The following is a 13936-nucleotide window of genomic DNA, read 5'->3' on the forward strand; positions in this document are numbered from 1 at the left end:
AGGAAATGGCAACCCACTCCAGCTTTCTTGCCTGGAGAATCCCATGGACAGAGGAGCCTGGTGGACTGCAGTTCATGAGGTTGCAAAGCGGACATGACTGAGCACATTGAATATTTGAGCAATTTTATTATACACAATCAAATTCAAAATGTAGCATACCTTTACAGCAATTAAAGGGATATGAAAGCAGTAGAAAAGTTTTATAATGAGTTTATATGAATGATAAATACAATAAAATAGAACAGGATTCATCTGTATGCTGTCTTCAAGAGACATATTTTAGATTTAAGGACTCACACAGGCCAAAAATGAAACGACAGAAAAAGATATTTCATGGTAAACGGTAACCAAAAGAGAGCAAATGTGGCCATACTAATCAAATAAAATATACTTTAAGTCAAAAACTGTTGTAAGAGACAAAGAAGGATATTATACAATAATAAAAATGAGATACAGGGCCAACTGTATATTTACTGTATATTTATAAAAGGGTCAACTAATCAAGGAGATAATACTTTTAAATATTTACACACCAACCATCAGAGTTCCCAAATATATGAAGCAAATATTGACAGAATTGAAAGGAAAAGAGGTAACAACATAATAATAGTACATTTCAGTGCCCCACTTTCAATAATGGGTTTTAAAAAAAAAAACACAAGATCAGTTAGGAAATACAGGACTTGAATAACACTATAGACTAACTGAAGAGACATATACAAAATATTCCACCTAATAGTAGGACATACACTCAAGTGCTCATGAATAGATCACGTTAGGCCACAAGTCTTAAACTCAAGAATCCTGAAATTATGCAAACTGTATTTTCTGATCACAATGCAATAAAACAAGAAATCAATAGCAGAAGGAAAACTGGAACGTCCAGAGTCTGTGGAAATCAGTCAACACACTCTTAAACTAATGGGTCAAAGAAGTTACAAGGGAAATTAGAAAACACCTTGAGATAAATTAAAATGAAAAATGTTAACATGAAAATTATGAGATGCAGTGAAAATGGTGCTAAAGAAAGGTCTATAGGTATAAATGAGCACATATTTTAAAATCTTAAATCAACAATCTAACTTTATACCTCAAAAGACTAGAAGAACTAAACCCAAACTTAGAAGATGAAAGGATATAACAAAGATTAAAGCAGAGACATAAGCAAAATAGAGAATTTTTAAAAATTGAAACGATCAACAAATACAGTATAACTCAATATCCACAGGGGATTAGTTCCAGGACCCACATGCGTATCAAAATCCAAGGAAGCTCAAGGATTTTGTATAAAATGGCATAGTACAGTTGACCCTACATATCCATGGGTTTCACATGATACAAAACCCATGAATATGCAGGGCCAACTGTATATTTACTGAAAAAAAGCTGCATAAAAGTAGATCCACAGAGTTCAAATTTATATCGTTCAAGGGTTAACTGCTGTTGTTTTTTTTTAAGGAATCAAAATTGACAAATCCTTGACAAGATTAAAAAAAGATTCAAATAAAAATCAGAAATGAAGAGCTTACAACTAAGGCCATAGAAATAAAAATGATTACAAGTAAATTTAATGAACAACTGTACATTGAATTGTTGGATCCAATTTGTATCCAACAAATTGGATAACCTAGAAGAATGGACACATTTCTGGAAACATATAACCAACTAAGACTGAATTATGAAGACAATCCGAATAGACCAATAACAAGTGAGGAAACTGAACCAGTAATCAAAAATCTCCCAATAAAAGAAAAGTCCAGTATCAGATGGCTTCACTGAAGAATTCTACCAAACATTTTGAAAATTAATGCCAACTCTTTTCAAACTCTTCCTCAAAAAAAAAAAAAACTAAAGAAGAAAGACTATTTGTAAACTTACTTTAGAGGCTAGCATTATTGTGAAACCAAAACCAGACCCAGCCCCCACCCTAAAAAAATACCATTAAGAAAACTACAGAACATCCCTTGTGAATATTGATGTAACATCCTTAACAAAATACTAACAAACCAAATTCAATGGTATATTAAACAGTTTTACACCATGACCAAGTGGGATTTATAGTTGGAAGACAAGACAGTTGTATACACCACCACCCCCCATCAATGTAATATACCACATTAACAGAAAGAACAAAAACCATACTATCATCTAAACTGATTAAGAAAAAGCACTTGACAAATTTCAACATCCATTCATCATAAAACTGTTCAAACTATGAATAGAAGGAAACTACCTCCACATAATAAAAGCAATATATGAAAAACCCACAACAAACATAATACTCAATAAAGACTGAAAGTTTTTCTTCCAAGATTAGGAACAAGGCAAGGATGACTGACTGCTTTCGTCATTTCTATTCAGCATACTTCCAGCCAGAGCAATTAAGTTAGAAAAATATATTTAAAAGGCATCCACATAAGAAACGAAGACATAAAATTATCTCTGTTTGCAGATGGCATGATCTTTCATGTAGAAAAGATTAATTCCTCAACATACACATATACACCCACACACAGTGTTAGAACTAATTAATTCAAATTTATAAAAATGAACACACACAAAATATCAATGCACAAAAATCAGTTGTATTTTTATACACTAACAATGAACAACCCAAAAAGGAAATCTTTTAAAATCTCATTTCCAATAGCATCAAAAGAACAAATTATGAATAAACCTAACTAAGGAGATACACATTGAAAATTACAAAACATTGCTGAATGAAATCAAAGAAGGCACAAATAGAAAGATACATGTGTTTGTGGGTTGGAAGGCTAAATACTGGTAGGATGTCCATATTACCCAAAGTGATCTACAGAGTCAATACAATTCTTACTAAAATCCCAATGGCATTTTTCACAGATACAGAAAAATTTACTTGGAATCTCAAGGGACCCTAAGTAGCCAAAACAGCCTTGAAAAAGAAGACCTTGGGTGTATCTTATACTTTCTGATTTCAAAATTACAAAGCTACAGTATCGAACATTATGGTGTTGGCATAAAAACAGACAAACACTGGAACAGAACAGAGAAGCGCAGAAGTAAACCCTCCATATATGTTCACATAATTTTTGGCAAGGGAACCAAGACCATTCAATGGGGAAAGATTAGTCTTCTCAGTAAATGGTGCTGGGAAAGCTGGATAACCACATACAAATGATTGAAGTTAGATCATCACTTATATACAAAAACCAACTCAGAAAATAGATCCCAAGAAGTAAATGTAAGAACTATACAATTTCCAGGAGAAAAATGACAAAATCCTCATGATATCAGATTTGCCAATGATTTCTTAGATACGACACTGAAAGCACTGGCAACAAGAGAAAAAATAAGTTGGACTCACATCAAAATTTAAAACTGTGCATCAAAAAACAATCAGATTGAAAAGACAATCAAAGGAATGGGAGAAAATATCTGCATATCTGATAAGCAATTAATATTCAGAATACATAAAGCTCCTACAACTCAACATTAAAACAACCTGATTTTTCACATGGGCAAAGGACTTGAATAAATATTTCTCCAAAGAAGACAGGCAAATGTCTGTTAAGTACATGAAACAATGTTTAATATTACTAAGCATTAGGGAAATGCAAATCAAAATCATCTTGAGATCATCACCTTGCACTTTTAGGATAGCTACTATCAAAAAAGAAAGAAAATAACTGAAGTGTTGGCAAGGAGATGGATAAACCAGAAACTGTATGAGCTATCACTGGAACTCCAAAAAAGGTGCAGCCACTATGAAAAACAATACGGCAGTTTCTCAAAAATTAAAAACAGAATTACCATACGACTTTCCAATCCCACTTTGGGCATACGAACAGAAATTTGTACACTTATGTGCATAGCTGCATTATTCACAATAGCTAATAGATGGAAGCAAACCAAGCATCCATTAACAGATGAATGGACAATGTGGTATACACACAAAATGAAATATTATCCAGCCTTAAAAAGAAAACATTCTAACATATGCTACAACATGGACGAACCTTGAGGACATTATGCTAAGTGAAATAAGCCAGTCACAAAAAGAAAATATCTTTTGATTCAAATTATACGCGGTATCTAGAGTTGTCAAATTTTTAGAGAAAAAGTAGAAAGCCAATTTTCAGGAATTGAGGGGAGAGGAGAATGTGGAATTATTGTTTACTGAATAATATAAAGTTCAGTTTTTCAAGAGAAGAGTTCTGTAGATAGATGGTGATGATGGAAACACATCAGTGTGAACATACTTAATGCCACTGAACTGCACATTTAATGGTTATGATGGTATATTCTATTATGTATTTTACCACGAAAAAGGAATCCAAGAAAACATTCCAAAAATAGAAGGCCTGAATCAAGACACTGAACGAATCCAGGGTACTGGAAAAAATTAACTCAAGATGAATAACACCAAGACATATCCTACTAAAACTATTAGACTGTAAAGATAAAAATTCCTCAGTACCTCCAGGAAAAAAGAAATAATTTATAAGAACAAAGGAATTATATAGAATACTGGATTTGTCAAAAACATACAAATGAAGGCAATGTTAGTGCAGAATTCTCAAGCAACTTAAGAATATATGAACTAAAGATATTATATTGAACCAAGGGGGAACTGGCCTCCTTCCTCAGCTCAGGCTCTGGGAGGTACAGCGCAGAGCACTGCCCATCTGGCCTGAAGCTTAGATTCTGCTCATGTCCTTGGGCAGGGGACTTACTGTCTTCCAACTTCTGTTACACGTCCCAAGATTAAAGATGTAAATTATAACTATCACCCTACACAGAACTTAAGACATTTGGAACAAATAATTTATGGCACTCTGTCTCCCAGGGGTGAAAGGACATGCTCATGGTCACAAGAAGACAGAGAATTTTTGTCCCAGGGAGACAGATTTTAGAAAACTGGGGCTTCTTTCCCTAATTATCTTCTCACCCTTTCTGTTGATTGTGGGATTGGGCTCAACCCAGATAAGATTAAAAACATTTCCTGCAACATCTCTGTACAAGTACCCAAGGGTTAATTAACCTCTGGTTTGTGCAGGGATCACTCCACACTATCCTCATTTCCTAAGTCTTCATTGAGGAAACATTTATGGGGAATGGCAAGGAGATTACCATTATTTGTGTTCAAGAAATTCTTTGACCATTGTCTGGATTCTTTTTTTCATATAGTAACTAATCTTCATACTGCAGCAAGTTCAAGTGTCTGAATATAATTAGAGGCTATAAGCTATTCTCAGTCTTGAACATTCATTGGAAGGACTGATGCTGAGGCTGAAACTCCAATACTTTGGCCACCTGATGGGAAGAACTGACTCACTGGAAAAGACCCTGGGAAAGATTGAAGGCGGGAGGAGAAGAGGTCGACAAAGGATGAGTTGGTTGGATGGCAACACCAACTTGATGGACATGAGTTTGAGCAGGCTCCAGGAGTTGGTGATGGACAGGGAAGCCTGGCATGATACAGTCCCTGGGGTCACAAAATTGGCCATGACTGAGCAACTGTACTGAAGCTATTCTCACTGGGTAATCCCCTCACTGCAGACTGACAGACTTCAAATCTGAAAGACAGAGATTCCAAATCTCTGTTTGCTCTTCATGAAGAAGTCTGAATTTGGGAATTCCAGGCTGATTTTTCCCATTAAGCAATCTTTAGTCTTTGTCAATTACTCTGGGATTGTTTCAGAGCAAGTCAGGGAGGCCTGGGTCTTTTTCTACCTTACTAAGTTGATAGGGAGAGAGATCCAGCAGGGTCAAGTCTCTGCCATCTCCCAGGTCTGTAAAGCTCCAAATTATTTCTAAACTTCACAGAATATCAAATCATTTGTGAACTGAGAAAAAAAAAAATCCCAAAGTCACTTCAGTTCTTCCGTGATAGCTCTTTCGGTTGTGGGACGTTTTAAACAAACAAAAAAAAAACCCACCTTTTTATTCTGTTAATTTTTAAACTACATGAAAGAGACAAGATGAAAATAATTAACCTGATGACCTTATCACTCAAACCTGATATACAGCAACACTTGGCAATTTCTCATCATCCACCCATTCCATTCCATTCATCTCAACAACTGCTCCACCCATTATTCTGAAGTGAATCTCAAACATATTTCACTCAAAACTACTTCCACACATCTTTAAAATATAGAAATATTTTTAACCAGTTCCATATTGTTAAATATTTAGGTTTATTCTACTTTTTCTTTTTTCCAGTTCTACTGAGCTATAATTGACAAGAAATCCCCTTCAACTCTAACCAAAAGTTCATCTTTAAATCCCTGAGCCTCTCAGAAAGTCTACCTGCCAAGCTCCACTGAACAAAACCACAGTTACATGAGCTGTCTCCATCTTAAAAAAAAAAACAAAAAATCCTACATTTTTAAAAGATGAAAGCTCAGACTGCTGCAAAACACTAGTACGCGAGGTAGGCTGCCTCCCATCAAAGAAACTCACCACTGGAACTCATATTGAATCTCCAATCCAGGGTCTTTTGGGGTGAAAAAGTGTGAGCAGCATCAACGGACTCCTGAGGTGCGCCACATTGGTGAACCTGAGATGCAGCCCCAGACGTGGCTCCGCCCCAGATACGCTTCTCAATCTCTTTAGGGACAACTCCGTTTCTATTCATTAAGAACCAACTGAATCTAATTTTCTTATTTAATCCCCATAATACCTTTTAAAAGTAGGCACTGTTTTATCCTCATTTACATTTGAGAACACTGGAGGCAGAGACGTTTAAGCCAAAGTGAGCTTCTGACCAAGTTAGTGTGACCTCTGACCTCACACTTGTCACTAGCACCCTATTATATTTCAGACTACATGCCATATGAGAACAGAAGTTTTGTCAGGCTCACAGATGATCCATATTGCTTGATATATCATTGACTAAGCAATACTCAGATTGAAAGCCCAAGAGGCCATAAACCAATATTGAATAAGGTTTATAGACCCTTCCCTTGTGGCTCAGCTGGTAAAGAATCTGCCCGCAATGCAGGAGACCTGGGTTCGATCCCTGGGTTGGGAAGATCCCCTGGAGAAGGGAAAGGCTACCCACTCCAGTATTCTGGCCTGGAGAATTCCATATAGTTCATGGGGTCGCAAAGAGTCAGACACCACTGAGCGACCTTCACCTTCATTTCACTATAGACACTACGTTATTTACTAATTCATCTTATTCTTAAAAAAATGCTTTGAGATAACCGAACCCTTCATTTTACAAATGAGGAAACTGCAGACCTTCGGGGTTTTCTATCCAAATGTGTGGGAGAAGGTTATTTTATACCCTAGGCATGTAAAACAAACATGCTCATAGCTATTTCAGATTAATGCATCTGAATTCAGAAGGATTCACATGTCCCCCTTTCTATTTAAATAAATGGCTACAAATTTATGTGGCAAACCCAAAGAATAGATCTTTCACACATTACCTTACTTAAATCTTGTAGTGGTCCTATGCAGATATATAGCATTTCTACCCATCAACTCTGAGAAGAGGAAAATTCCTAGAGGAACGCAAGGCTGATAAAAGTAAGGTTTTGTTTTAATTAAGCAAGTTAATAGCTAAGATGCAGGTGGAGGGAGAGCCTATGTTTCTGATTTGATTCCAAAATAATTCATGTCTCACCAACCAAAATGAAAAAGATGCACAAGGAACAGACTTGATGGGCAGATGAAATCCTGTGAGGTCAGATTAGTGAGTTATTACTATAGTGGGGTCCTATGCTGTCTGCTTGGGGTCAGAGGCATTGATAGCCCACCCAACCAGTCCGTTTGGGTGGTACCAGGGGCTTTGAGGTAGTTGACGAGAAGATTTGGGGAACTGAAAGCATTGGAGAAGTTTGGAGACCCAAAGAGCAGAGCAAACCAAAATAAGGTTGGACCTAACCTGATTTCTCTGGCTTTTTAACCCCCAATAATTTAAAGTTCAGATCAATTTTTTTTTTTTTGGTTTTATTTTTCTCTCAATACCTGGGATTCACACTCAGTGGCAATGTTTCCTGTGCCTTCTCCATAAACCTGCTTCCAAAAACCAGTTTTACCAGACACCTTCACTTCCTTGCTTTACATTATTTTCCCCTCAACTCCAGTCAGTTCTGCCTCTCTTCTCACTTTTTTCAGAAGTTGCTGGCAAAAACCAACACATTAGCCCCTCAAACACCCAAGCTGATGGTTAATCTCCCCCTTCTAAGTGGACAGAGGATCCTGGCAGGCTACAGTCCATGGGGTCCCAAGAGTCGTTCACAACTCAGAGACTGAACCACCATCACCATTTGGCCAATTTTTTTCATTATTCTCAAACTCTCTTACTTCAAATTCTCTAATTTAACTTTGGCTTCAAGGGATATCAACTGAGACTTTTATATTTCTAAACAAACGCCTCATAATAGTAACAGTTCAACATACAGCAGGTTGTGTGTAAAAGCTGTCCCCGGCACGAATAGTCTCTGCTCTCAGAAAACCAACATTTAGGTTGAACTTTTAAGAGTGCTAACCTCCCAGTGATCACATTCAAGGAAAAGTCAGAACTTTCTAGAATGTCTAACAAGAGATTTCATGACCTGGCCATGACTCCGTGGCATCCTGCAAACTCTCAGCTCCAACCAGGCTGGGCCATTTCCAGGCACTGAGATACCCACTGCCCTCCTTGCCTATACATGGGCCTCAGGTGCTGTGAAGAAGAATTCCAGGTGACTTCAGAAGAAAATAACCAAAAGCAAATTGATCAACATGCCAATTTGACTGAAATGACCATCTGGTGAGGAAGAAAAGGAGAAAGGCAGCACTAACAACAGATGGGTTTAAGCACGTGGTTCTCTGTAGTTTTGTTTCCCTGAAAGTGTTTTTCTCTGGAGTGCCCACCTCACCCCTCGACCACACTCCAAATTTGGGGATTTCCTCCACTTTGGGGAGCTAAAGAACTGTTCTACTCATTTTCTCCATTGTTTTTGAGATGTGAAAGGTTAAAATTAAATGCCCAAAATATGGTTAGTCCCCAATTTGCCTACTTCAAAAACTTAACATTTTTCCTTCTACATGGAGTTTTGAAACAGAACACTGCATTCATTAATTTATTCAATAAATACTACTGGAGTGCTACTAGTGTGTTTGTTCTATCCAAATTTGGGTCTTTTTTTTTCTTTTATTTTTACAGAGATGTTGCATTTGACTTTAGATGATATTTTTTTTTCTCTTTCTCAGTGTATGTATTCAAACGGAAATTTTTAGGCAACTTCAATTTCTCTCATCTCTTATCCTATTTGAAATATTGGTTATTCGTGATGAGAGTTGACCTCTATCAAACTGTATTTCACACAGACATGAGGCTGCCTGGGAGGGTTAACCACAAGGTCCCAAGCCTATTGGAATCAACTGAGAACAGGCTAAAGGCCCCAAGGGCGCCCCCAAACCAGCCCTGAAAGTCTACACCTGAATTTGTGAGGGCCATATCTAATCCTAACAGATACAATTACTATCTGAGAAACTGGCTTTAAAATCCTTAAAAATTCTAAAAGTCAACAAACAGGAAATGCCATATTAAAAGATTCACAAAACAGTATAAACAGAAAAGTTACTCTTTGACCAAAAGTAAACAAACTCTGACAGAGCTATCTAATATCCCTATTGAAGCATTAAAGCATCATATATTTGGTGAATTTGGCAAACTGATGATTCAGCAGGTTGGCTTTGAGCACACTGGGTTTTGTTGAGATGATTTCAGGTAAACTGCCCATTGAATGAACTGTATTTTCTCAAACTGAATTCTAGCCATTTTCTTGCTTCTTCCTCTCATATAGGAGCACTTGGTTCACTGAACAAAAGAAAAACAATAGCTAACATTTATTGAATTTTTGCCTTATGCTACCTCTAAACTGGGCTTCCCAGGTGGCACTAGTGGTAATGAACAAAAGAAAAACAATAGCTAACATTTATTGAATTTTTGCCTTATGCTACCTCTAAACTGGGCTTCCCAGGTGGCACTAGTGGTAAAGAACCCACAGGCCAAAGCAGGCATGTATAAGAGACATGTGTTCGATCCCTGGATCAGGAAGATGCCCTGGAGGAGGGCATGGCAACCCACTCCAGTATTCTTGCGTGGAGAATCCCATGGACAGAGGAACCTGGCAGGGTAGAGTTCACAGGGGCAAGGAGTTGGACACAACTAAAGCGACTTAGCATGTATGCAACTCTAAATTAACCACTTTCCAAGCACATAAAAAAATCAGTGTCCTATAGGCCCAATTTCCCACAAAAATCTAATTGTCATAATCCCCACCATCATCCATGTCCATCATTATTTGAATTTGAAGATTTTTTTTACGGGAGGACAAACACATCCTTGTTCCGCCAGAGTTTTACCATGCCGTATTAGATACTTCTGCCCCCTTCATCTATTTAATTTGATTTCATGACGACATTTTGTTTGCAACACTTGAATGCAGGATCTCATACTTTAAGGTCAAAATGGTTGTATTAGAACATCAAAGTATACTGCTTATTCAGTTCAGTTCAGTCGCTCAGTCATGTCTGACTCTTTGCAACCCCATGAACCACAGCATGCCAGGCCTCCCTGTTCATCACCAACTCCCTGAGTCCTCACAAACCCATGTCCATTGAGTCAGTGATGCCATCCAACCATCTCATCTTCTGTCATCCCCTTCTCCTCCTGCCCTCAATCTTTCCCAGCATCAGGGTCTTTTCAAATGAGTCAGCTCTTCGCATGAGGTGGCCAAAGTATTGGAGTTTCAGCTTCAACATCAGTCCTTCCAATGAACACTCAGGACTGATCTCCTTTAGGACAGACTGGTTGGATCTCCTTGCAGTCCAAGGGACTCTCAAGAGTCTTCTCCAACACCACAGTTCAAAAGCATCAATTCATTGGCGCTCAGCTTTCTTTGAAGTCCAACCTCATATCCATACATGACCATTGGAAAAACCATAGCCTTGACTAGACGGACCTTTATTGACAAAGTGATGTCTCTGCTTTTTAATATTTTGTCTAGGTTGGTCATAACTTTTCTTCCAAGGAGTAAGCATCTTCTAATTTCATGGCTGCAATCACTGTCTGCAGTGATTTTGGAGCCCAGAAAAATAAAGTCAGCCACTGTTTCCACTGTTTCCCCATCTATTTCCCATGAAGTGATGGGGCCAGATGCCATGATCTTAGTTTTCTGAATGTTGAGCTTTAAGCCAACTTTTTCACTCTCCTCTTTCACTTTCATCAAGTGGTCCTTTAGTTCTTCTTCACTTTCTGCCATAAGGGTGGTGTCATCTGCATATCTGAGGTTATTGATATTTCTCCCGGCAATCTTGATTCCAGCTTGTGTTTCTTCCAGCCCAGCGTTTCTCATGATGTACTCTGCATATAAGTTAAATAAGCAGGGTGACAATATACAGCCTTGACGTACTCCTTTTCCTATTTGGAACCAGTCTGTTGTTTCATGTCCAGTTCTAACTGTTGCTTCCTGACCTGCATACAGGTTTCTCTAGAGGCAGGTCAGGTGGTCTGGTATTCCTATCTCTTTCAGAATTTTCCACAGTTTATTGTGATCCACACAGTCAAAGGCTTTTCCCCTGAAATATATCTAATTATCTAAGGGCCTGTTTTGCCTATTTCCTCAAAGCACTAAGTGGATCATCCTGTTCTTCATCCTCAATTCCTTTTACGTCAGCAACTGCAGTGACTAACAACTTGATCCTTGTACAGCTGGATGATGGGCAACATTTGTTATTTTACAGTGCTTTTATTACAAGTTCTGACATTTAATTTATCCAGATCTCTGAGGTAGGAACCAATATGTCCCTACTTTACAGATAAAGAATCTAAGGCACAAATGGGTTAGATAATAGTCTCAGCTTGGAAAAGACCCTGATGCTGGGAATGACTGAGGACAGGAGGAGAAGGGGGCAACCGAGAATGAAATGAGATGGTTGGATGGCATCACCACTTCAATGGACATGAGTTTGAGCAAACTCCACGAGATAGTGAAGGACAGGGAAGCCTGGCTTCCCTGGAAGTGCTGCTGTTGTAGCCATGCATTTCAGGAAACAAACTCACTCAGAAGGACAATGAACTGAACTATATACCCTAAGTGTATGTGCCCAAACCCACCTCCCCACATTCCCTGAAACTAGTCTGAACAAAGGAAAATAAAGACACGATCAAAGTTAACCCGTGATTCACATGCCTTAAGACTAGGCAGTTAACAGTGGACAATTATCAATAGGCCTGTGGTCATATCCCAATAAGCATAATAGAATTTATGATTCTATTCGGTTACACAGATAATTAGGGTATTCTTTTAGACAACCCAGAGTCTAGGTACGAGCCTTGGGGCTGTTCCATCGGCTAGGGGGATGGGGGTCTGATTTTCCAGTTGATATGCCATTTCCATAGATCTGGGCATACAGCTCAAAGTCCACAGTCCGGCCCAAGATGGAGTCCTGCTTTCAAGATGGAGCCTGTTCTGTCTGTTTCCTCCTACACTGCAGTCCATGGGGTCGCAAAGAGTTGTACATGACTTAGTGACTGAACAACAACAAGCTTACACAAAATGTTAATGGCAGAGCCAGGACTCAAACTCAGCTTCCCTGGTAGCTCAGCTGGTAAAGAATTCGACTGCAATGCAAGAGACCCCAGTTTGATTCCTGGGTCAGGAAGATCCCCTGGAAAAGGGATAGGCTACCCACTCCAATATTCTTGGGCTTCCCTGGAGATTCAGCTGGTAAAGTATCTGCCTGCAATGCAGGAGACCTGGGTTCAATCCCTGGCTTGGGAAGATCCCCTGGAGAAGGAAACAGCTACCCACTCCAGGATTCTACCCTGGAGAATTCCATGAACTGTATAGTCCATGGGGTTGCAAAGAGTTGGACACAATTAAGCTACTTTTTCACTTTCACTTTCTATCTGTCCACCAACCTTGCTCATAAGTGCTGTGCCATATGGATCCATACATCTTCAGTAATGAAGAGGAAGGGCATTATTTCTGTTGACCCAAAACAAATTAGACTGCCATATATTTCTCCAGGAAAGATAGATTTATTCCAGGATCAGCAGAGAATTACAATTTGGGGCCTGCAAGCATGGGAACAACAACACAAGATCCCACCGCCGCCCCCCCCCCCCAAAGGGAAGAACAATTTTAAGAAGAAAAGGACGTTGGGAAGGCTGTAGAAAAGAGAGTCCATGGGTTTTCTTTGGCTGAGTCCTTGCCAGGAAAGAACACTGGTCTTCCTATCAGCCTCTGCTAGCCTCACAAGGTGTGAGAGTGCCCCCTGTCAGTATCCCAAGTATATTTAATTGTGGTTTCTATTTATTATTAACTTTTTACATTTCCCACAGAGCACAGTAGAGCTTAAGTTCAAAAATTAGCCCCATAGTGAACAGGATACAGAGTCCAGAAATAAACCCATGCACCTATGGTCAATTAATCTGTAACAAAAGTGGCAAGACCACACAACGTTGGAAAGACAGTCTCTTCACCAAATGGTGCTGAGAAAACTGGACAGTTACATGTAAAAACAATAAAATTAGATTGAACACCATACACAAAACACTTGAGCACCATATACAAAAATAAGCTCAAAATGGATTAAAGACCTAAATGTGAGACCAGACACTATAAAACTTCTAGAGGAAAACGTAGGCAGAACACTCTGACACAAACTGCAGCAATATCTTTCTCAATCCATCTCCTAGAATAATGGAAATAAAAACAAAAATAAACAAATGCGACCTACTGAAAAGCTTTTGCATAACAAAGGAAACAATAAACAAAATGAAAAGACAACCTACAGATTGGGAGAAAATATTTGCAAATGATATGACCAACAGGGGATTAGTCTCCAAAATTTACAAACAGCTCACGATGCTTATTAACAGCATCAAAACAAACCCAATTAACTAATGGACAGAAGACCTAAAGAGACATTTCTCCAAAGAAGA

General features: G+C 38.5%; 1 protein-coding gene across 8 annotated transcripts in view; it reads right to left on the minus strand.

The window, feature by feature from the left end:
• The window catches only part of LOC145535236 (collectin-43-like), a 174080-nt gene that overhangs the window by 96987 nt on the left and 63157 nt on the right, over positions 1–13936 (minus strand). The gene's annotated exons all lie outside the window — the stretch shown is intronic.

The sequence above is a fragment of the Giraffa tippelskirchi genome, chromosome 2 (assembly GCF_054371585.1).
Source record: "Giraffa tippelskirchi isolate mGirTip1 chromosome 2, T2T-mGirTip1v1.2.pri, whole genome shotgun sequence".
Taxonomy (NCBI): Eukaryota; Metazoa; Chordata; class Mammalia; order Artiodactyla; family Giraffidae; genus Giraffa; species Giraffa tippelskirchi.